The following is a 9,268-nucleotide window of genomic DNA, read 5'->3' as shown; positions in this document are numbered from 1 at the left end:
TTTTTTTTGTGTGTATTTTTAGTAGAGACGGAATTTCACCGTGTTAGCCAAGACGGTCTTTTGAGACCCTCTATGTGTCCTCTGCCAGATCTCATACCTAGGCATTTATGCTTCTTTCCAGCTTTTCTTGATCATAAACAATGTTGCAGGGGAGCTGAAAATCTTCCAACACTCTAGCTCAGTAATTACACTGCACTGTTAAATATTGCCGTCTTATTATCCAAAATGCACATGCCCATTTACACTCTCCTCAGCAGGTGTTATCATGATCAGATTTTTTTTTTGAAGGTCTCACTATGTTGCCCAGGTTGGTCTCAAATTCCTGGGCTCAAGCAATCGTCCCACCTTGGCCACCCAAGGTACTGGGATAATAGGTGTGAGCCAACATGTCCAGCCAGATTTTTTAAAATTTCTGCCTATCTAATGAGTGTGAAATATTAGATCCTTTTTGCTTAATTTATGTTACATTGATAACATATGTTTCAAGAACATTGGATAACCTTTTCTGAGGATTGTCATTCATATCCTTTGGCCTTTTCCATGAGCACTGTTTATAAAATCTGGGCCAAATCCTTTCTTGGTTATATCCATGCCAAATCTCTTCTCCAAGTTTAAGATTTGTATTTTCCATTTTGTTTATGATATCTTTAATCTACCAAAGAGTTTTTAAAAAATATTTTAATGTGGTTAAATTTATTGATCTTTTTGTTTATGATTTGTGCTTCTGGTATTGTGTTTAAGAAATCTTTTCCTGACCTGAGATCATAAAAATATTATCCTTCATTTTCTTCCAAAACTTTTAAAGTCATGCTTTTTCATATGTTGGTCTATAATCCATTTAAATATGGTTAAATGTAGTGATCTAACTTATTTTTTCCACATGGATAACCATTTTTTCCAACGCTGCTTGCTAAAAGTCCTTCTTTCCCTACTGATTTAAAATGACATCTGTGCTTTATACAAATTTCTGTGTATGAGTGGGCCTGTTTCTAGACTCTATTCTGCCTCTCTTTGTGCTAATATCACACTTTCTTATTACTACAATTTAAGTCTTGCTGTGGTGGGAGTGAGTGAGTCCTCACATGTTGAACTTCGTCTTCAAAATTGTTCTGGTGGCCAGGTGCAGTGGCTCACGCCTGTAATCTCAGCACTTTGGTATGCCCAGGTGGGTGGATCACTTGAGATTAGGAGTTCAAGACTGGCCTGGGCAACATTGTGAAACCCAGTCTTTACTAAAAATACAAAAAAATAACAAATACAAAAAATAGCCAGGCATGGTGGCTTGTGCCTGTGGTCCCAGCTACTCGGGAGGCTGAGGCAGGAGGATCGCTTGAGCCCAGGAGGTCCACGCTGCAGTGAGCCGAGATTGTGCTGCTGCATTCCGGACTGGGTGACAGAGCAAGACCGTGTATCAAAAAAATAAAATAAAAAATTGTTCTGGCATTCTTGGTTCTTTGTTCTACCTTATATAAATTATATCAATTTATGAATCTCAAAAAAAACTCATTTGAATTTTAGTAGGATTATATTCAGTTTATAAATTGCCTAAAATCAACATCTTTAGAAGTCAGTTCTACAAATTCATCTCATATTGTATATCTTTCCATTTATTTAGGTCTTCAAGAATTTTTAAAATTTTATGTATATAGAGAGAGAGGTTTTTCACATCTTTTGATAGATTTCTTCCTGGATACCTTCACATTTTGTGTTGCTACTTTCATATATATATATCTTTTTGAACTATATTTTTCTAGGGGTCCACGGCCAGTGAGTAGAAAGTTCATTTCTTATTAATGTTAACAAAGTGTTCTTAGACATTCCATTAAGTCACTTGTTGAATTATGAATTACTTAGAGGGTTTTTTAAAAAAAATTTCCTGATGTATGGTTTGGATTTTATTTTGCTACTGGTGTCTAACAGTTGACGTTGCTCAAGAACAGTCAGTATGATTCTTTGTTGCATATAAAGGATTGCTTTGTAGCCTCATGTGTGATCTTTTGGTAAGAGTGGCAGGTACTTGGAAAGAAAGGTCTTTTTGATCAAGTTTGTTCATGGTGTTGCTCAGATCTTCTATATCCTTTCTGTAATCATAAACTACCAATTACTGAAAGAGATGTGTTAAATACTCTCCCGTGACTACAGAATTGTCCGTTTATCTCTGAAATTTTACCAATTTTTTGGCTTGGTATAATTTGATGCTATGTTTTAGTGTCTGCAAGTTATGTTTTTCCAATGAATTGTTCCTTTTTCTCTTCATTCATTTGACTTTTTTTTTCTAATATTCCTTTTTGCTTGAAATACAACTTTGTCTACTTTTTTTTTTTTTTTTTTCAGACGGAGTCTCGCTCTATCACCCAAGCAGGAGTGCAGTGGCACAATCTCGGCTTACTGCAACCTCCACCTCTCAGGTTCAAGTAATTCTCTGCCTCAGCCTCCCAAGTAACTGGGATTACAGGCACCCATCACTATGCCTGGCTAATTTTTGTATTTTTAGTAGAGATTCACCATGTTGGTCAGGCTGGTCTCAAACTCCTGACCTTGTGATCTGCCCACCTCAGCCTCCCAAAGTGCTGGGATTACAGGCATGAACCACCATGCCCGGCCTGTTTACTCTTAATATTACCATCCTGTGCCTTTTCCTTTCTCTGGATTAATTTTTTGCTGGCATTTTCCATACTTTTACATTCAACATTTCTTTGTCTTTACATTCTAGTGTGTCCTTTTTAAAGTATATTGTTAGATTTTCTTCTATCCAGTATGACTGACAATCTATCTTGCTAATTGAGGGTTTAATTTTACTTACTTTGTGAATTCTGCTATATTAGGATTTATTTTGGTCATTTTGCTTTACACTTTATGCTTAACCTGATTTTTCTCTGCCTCTTCCTTTCTTGCATCTTTTTATTGACCATTAAAAAAAATATTTTATGGCGGGGCGCTGTGGCTCACGCCTGTAATCTCAGCACTTTGGGAGGCTGAGGCAGGCAGATCACAAGGTCAGGAGATTGAGACCATCCTGGCTAACTCGGTGAAACCCCGTCTCTACTAAAAATACAAAAAATTAGCTGGGCATGGTGGCGGGCCCCTGTAGTCCCAGCTACTTGGGAGGCTGAGTCAGGAGAATGGCGTGAACCCAGGAGGCGGAGCTTGCAGTGAGCCAAGATCGTGCCACTGCTCCAGCCTGGGCGACAGAGTGAGACTCCATCTAAAAATAATAAAAAAATAAAAATAAAAATAAAATAAAAATATTTTAGCCCAGGCATGTTGGCTCATGCCTGTAATCCCAGCACTTTGGGAGGCCGAGGCAGGCGGGTCACATGAGGTCAGGAGTTTGAGACCAGCCTGAACAACATAGTTAAACATCATCTCTACTATAAATAAATAAATAAATGAATAAATAAATAAATAAATAAAATTAGCCGGGCGTGGTGGCATGTGGCTGCAATCCCAGCTACTCGGGAGGCTGAGGCACAAGAATCACTTGAACCCAGGAGGCGAAGGTTGCAGTGAGCCAAGACTGTGCCACTGCACTCCAGCCTGGGCGACAGAGCCAAACTCGGCCTCAAAAAATAAAATAAAAATAAAAATATGTTCTCTCTACTGGTTTGGAAGTCATGCATACGATTTCTCTTCTTATGTGATTACCTTTTTATAATTTTTAAGAAGCATACTCGATTTAATAAATGCTAGAGTTAATTAACATTGCCACCCTTTTCCCTAAAATGCCCAAATGCCCAAACTCTGCCCATCTCATCTACTATTATGACCAGTACCCTCATTCCACTTTGTTTTCATACTCCCCAAGCAGTCTTTTTTTTACATATTAGATATTTGTTGAAATTTATCTCATATTGTACATCTCACTGCTTCTTTCTTGGGTCAATTCCTTCGGAAGTGTATTCTTCATTCTTTTAGCTAAGGTCTTCAAGTGGAAAATGCTCTCTGTTTTTGTCTGAAAATGTTTATTTTGCCATATCCTTGAATCATAGTGAAGTTGTAAGTTGACAGTTATTTCTTCTTAGCACTCGAATATATTATTCCATTGGTCTTCTGGCTTCTATTGTTGCTATTGCAAAGTTCCAGACAACCTGATAACTCATTCCTTTGTAGGCAATGCTTTTGTCTTTGAGAGCTTCTAAGATCTTGGCCTTTCTACTTGGTCTTTTTTTTTTTTTTTTTTTTTAGATGGAATCTCGCTCTGTTGCCCAGACTGGAGTACAGCGGTGTGATCTCGGCTCACTACAACCTCCACCTCCCAGGTTCAAGTGATTCTGATGCCTCAGCCTCCTGGGTAGCTGGGACTAGAAGCACGTGCCACCACGCCTGGCTAATTTTTGTGTGTGTTTTTAGTAGAGATGGGGTTTTGCCATGTTGGCCAGGCTGTTCTCGAATTCCTGACCTCAGGTGATCCACCCACGTTGGCCTCCCAAAGTGCTAGGATTACAGGTATGAACCACCATGCCAGGACTGTATGGTAGTTTTTAATTATAAGTTGATCTTTAATTGGGACTTCATGTGAGGATATGCTAGGAGGCCTAGGATGGGTGTATGGCCTCCCAGAAAGGTTTTATTTTTGTTTCAACCAGGTTCCCAAGGATATTATCAGCATGTGGCAGCACTTCATATTAATTTCTTGGTGGGACATGTCTTAGACCACTCTAGTAATATAAATTTTAATATCATATCCATGTGAGGGCACATTAATTATTATAAATTAATTTTAAGGGGAGCTTTTTTTCTTTTTCTCAAGCAAGCTTCCCTGTCATCTCCCTGTGTAAGCAGGCAATGGTTTTCAGTTCATCCTTACACCAGGGTTCCAGTTCCAACTCCCTACTCTTCTGGGACTCAAGCCCCTTCTTGTGTGCCTGCTGGTCATGAAAGCCTAAGCTCCTTGATTTAATAAATTCTAAAGTGAATTCATATTCCCAAACCAGATTCCCAGCCTGGCCAACTGTCCTCCCCAACCTTATCCCCAGCAGCCCCAGGGGCAGCTCAGGCTGGTCATAGTTCTTCCTCCATTTTTGACCCTTCAGTGTTCCCTTACTTTCTTACAGGTGCGGCTAGGCATTTATTAGACTGGATTCAACATTTCTAGAAATTTGCAACAGCTGTTTTTCATATTACATGGAAACCTATGTTGTTGAAAAATAGAAGTATCCAATCTGCTGCTCAATAACCTAAAAGCTTGCCGTCACAGGAACCCCTTCTTAACCCACAGAGCTGAAACGCCAAGGTATATTTTCACACATAGCATATTCTTCGTCACGTCCTCATACTGAGCATGAAGAGATTTCTGATGAAGGCCATTCCTGAGGAAGCATTTTCAGGCTAACTACAGGCTCCCTTAACATAAAAAAAAAAAACCAGACAGTATTTCGCAGCATGTGTCTGGCGTGGGAGTGGGAGTGGGAGTGGAAATTCAGTGGCTCCGAGTCCTGACCTGGGTTCTTCCTTAAAGGTATGAAAGGAGCTTACCCGTATGTTGATCTTCACTTTCAGTGAAAAGGGAAAAGAAAGGTGAATGCAGAGGAAGAACTTCTTGCCTTTCTGAAACCACTAGTTGTCACCTTCATGTTTTCTCTGCTGACACTATAAAAAGAGAAAAACCCAAAATCATTAGAAAACATTGTGGTTACGCATTCTCACTGCCAAGGCAAGCATTTGGTAACCTTGCGCAAAGACAAAGCTAGCCAGGGCCCTCTGCCTCTCTTCTGACCCTCAAACCTTCCTGTCTGATTGCAATTTGCATCACGGCCAGGGCTTTGTCGTTTAATTTCTCTCAGAGAGCGTCCCGACGGAGCATGGCAGAACATTGTGAACCTAGACATTTGAGAAGCTGGTCAGAGTTTGGGGGCCAGGGGAGAAAACTCTAGAATGTTTTATTAGTTCTCTCACCTGCCCATCCCAAGGCAGGGACTCATGGGGAACAGGTGTGGAGAGAGGGAAGTTTTAATTCACTATTAAACATTTACTAAGCAGCTGGTAGGTGGTGCATAAAAAAAGACCATTCTCAAGAAGTTTACACAGTAGAATACGGTTTCCTTTTTTTTCTGGAGTTGCAGGGGGAGCATCTCACTATGTTGCCCAGGCTGGTTTCTAACTCCTGAGTTCAGCTGATCCTCCCATCTCAGCCTCCCAAAGTGCTGGGATTTCAGGCATGAGCCGCAGTGCCTGGCCACTGAATATCATTTCTCACAGTGGGCCTTGCTTGCCTCTCTGGAGTTCTACACAGTTTCTCTCTGAGGGTCTGTGGGGAGTGGGATGCGGGTGGTTCTATGAGGAGAGAGAGAATTAGTGATGGGAGAATTCGGGGAAGGAGAGAGGATTAGTAGAAAAAGGAAATGAGAGTAAGGCATGCCCTTTAAGAAAAAGTCCCGAGGGAGGGAGGCCAGTAAACACGTTTCTGCTGTCTGCCTTAGACAACTGTCAGATGCTGAATGGATCATAAATAGGCAGAGAGAAGTTTGTGATGGGCTGAAAACAGCTCACCTGATGACTGCTGCCAGCGATGGGGACAAAACCCATGGTACTCCCCAGGCACCCAGCTCTCCACTCAGCCTCTGACTTCCTGGCTGGACTGATCTTCAGGATGAGGAAGTTCTGTAAAAGGGGAAGGCGGGGGTTCCCCTCTGCCCCAAGTGTGCCTTCTGAGCCTTCTTTCCAGAGAAGGGCTTCTGAGTGAAAAGAATGCATTTAACCTCGGCCCGCCCACGGACTACCGCAGCAGCTGCCCCTTGTTGAGCTCTGGCCAAGAGTCAAGCCTTCTCTGGTCAGTCCCTTCTGATTCTCCTCTCCCCAGCAACCCCAGTGGGGAGCTCTTATATGCTGGCCTCCAGGTCTCGGGTCCCCATTCCCACAACCCTTCCCTCAAGCCGGTAGAACCTTCGCGAACACCCTCCACTGCTCGCGGCGCTCCCCAGCGTTAAGACCTGAACACCCATGGGCCATTGAGAACCACAGAAGGACTGGAAGGAAAGCCCAAAGTGTGGCTATGTAAATTGTGTTTTTAGATAAAATTTCCCATCAGGTTTTTCCCTAAGGGCTACTTCTTAGTCACCCTGTACTTTCCAGTTATGGTCTTGTTTGTTCTCTGAATGAACCAAATAAATAGAAATAACTCTTATTTCAAATACTTTGTCTTTGCTTTCTTTTTTTCTCTTAGAAACTAAAAGCCTGTGAGAGAGTGCCCATCCTCTGCCAAGGAGGAAAGAGGGAGGTGAAACAATTCCTTTGCTGAACATGAGGAAGAAACCGCATAATCCAGCAAGTGGCACAAAAACAAAACACAGAGATACTGGTCTCAGGCTTGATTTGAGGCACTTTAGTGGAAAGTCTTTCCACAGGCACAACACAGTCCTTCAAGGACCATGTAAAGAAAGCCTTTACTTTTTTTTTTTTTTTTCTGAGATGAAGTCTTACTGTGTTGCCCAGGCTGGAGTGCAATGGTGTGATCTTGGCTCACTGCAAGCTCCACCTCCCAGGTTCAAGCCATTCTCCTGCCTCAGCCTCCCAAGTAGCGGGGATTACAGGCACCCACCATCATGCCTGGCTAATTTTTGTAGAGACAGGGTTTCACCATGTTGACCAGGCTGATCTTGAACTCCTGACCTCAGGTGATCCACCCACCTTGGCCTCCCAGAGTGCTGGGATTACAGGCCTGAGCCACCACACCAGGCTGCCTTTTTTTTTTTTTTTTTTTTTTTTTAATGGCAAGAATTTCTATGTTGAAATCTCCTACTTGTATGCTTCTTGCTGTACCTTTGAGCTTGCTTGTCCCTCTCTCTAGAAACTTCTTGCCCAGAATCACAGCCCAACTTCCTCATTCATTTCACCCAAGTGTGTTCAAATGTCACTCTTCCAGAAGAGTATCTATTGACCATCTATCTAAAAGATCTAAGCCCTGCACACTCCTTGTACCTTGCCTTAATTTTCTCCCACAGCACTTTTCTCAATCTGACATTATTGTACATATTTGTATGCCTATTTATATTTTTTCTCCTCCACTAGAATGGGGAGGCCATGTCTTATTCACTTCCTTTAGTCTCAGGTCCAAGAATAGCACTGGGCATGTAGTAGGTGCTCAATAAATGTTTGCTGAATGGATGTATCAATGAAGACAGATGTACCTGAGATAAATATTGTGGCAATTTGCATTATCAACTTTCATTTTCATGCCTCCTCGTTTTCATGCTGTGAAAGTTGAGGCCAAATGTTAAGTCAGGGGACCCTCACTTCCAACATCAATTCAAGTTTGAGGGGTTCCCAAAACCACCCTTGAGTGTGAGAATACACTGAAGGGACTCACGAAGTGGCTGAAAGCTGTTATACTCATGGTTGCCATTTATTACAGAGAAAGAATACAAATTAAAACCACCTGGGGAAGAGAAGCCTAGGGCAGAGTCCAAGAGAGGTCCAATGTGGAGGTTCCAGGCATCCTCTTTTCATGGAGTCATGGACAGTGGTACCTCCTCCCAGCCATGATGTGTGACAATATGCATGGAATACTGCCAAGCAGGGATGCTCACCTGAGCCTCGGTGGTCAGAGTTTTTATTGCAGCTCAATCACTACTGCCCACATGGCTGACATGATTCTCTAGTTCCTCCAAAGGCAAAGCGAACATCACTACTTCCACCAAATGCCTCCATTGCATATCATATTTTTAGACTGTCAAGTGGTCAATGCCCCTAGACAAACAAAGACATTTCTATCAGTCTTGATATTCCAGGAGCCTAGGGGTTACCTCCCAGTAGTGAAGGGCAAAGGTCAGACCTCTCTTTGGGTAAAGTTAATTCTTTTCTCACACATGCCTTATAAATTTGCTGTGCCCTTGAGCTGTGGGTGGGAATAACTCCCCCAGCTCTTGACCTTGGGTTTGTCTCATGAGCAGTGCAAGATCAGAGGTAACCAGGTCCATGCACATTTGTGTCTTTTCATAATGTCAGACTTTTATTGATGCTATTTCAATCACAAAAGCCACTAGCTACATCAAATCCCCAAGCAGGCAATTCTCGTTAGTACTTCCTGTTCACTGGGCAGTCATAGTCACAGGCACACAGGCTGAAGCCACCCCACAAGTCAGTCTATATTCCAAATTATACATAATAGTACACCCAATCAATATATAAATGTTACGGGTTAAACATCTACAACAAACAAAATAACATTTACCATCAAGAGAAAATAAATGGGAAAAAAGGATTAAGAACCAGTTCATGAAGAGCAACAGAGACAAAAAGAATCTCCTGGTCTGGGCCAGGCAGTCCAGTG

The sequence above is a fragment of the Theropithecus gelada genome, chromosome 4, assembly GCF_003255815.1.
Source record: "Theropithecus gelada isolate Dixy chromosome 4, Tgel_1.0, whole genome shotgun sequence".
Taxonomy (NCBI): domain Eukaryota; kingdom Metazoa; phylum Chordata; class Mammalia; order Primates; family Cercopithecidae; genus Theropithecus; species Theropithecus gelada.
The sequence above is the reverse complement of the archived record's forward strand: the minus strand, read 5'-3'. Positions refer to the sequence as shown.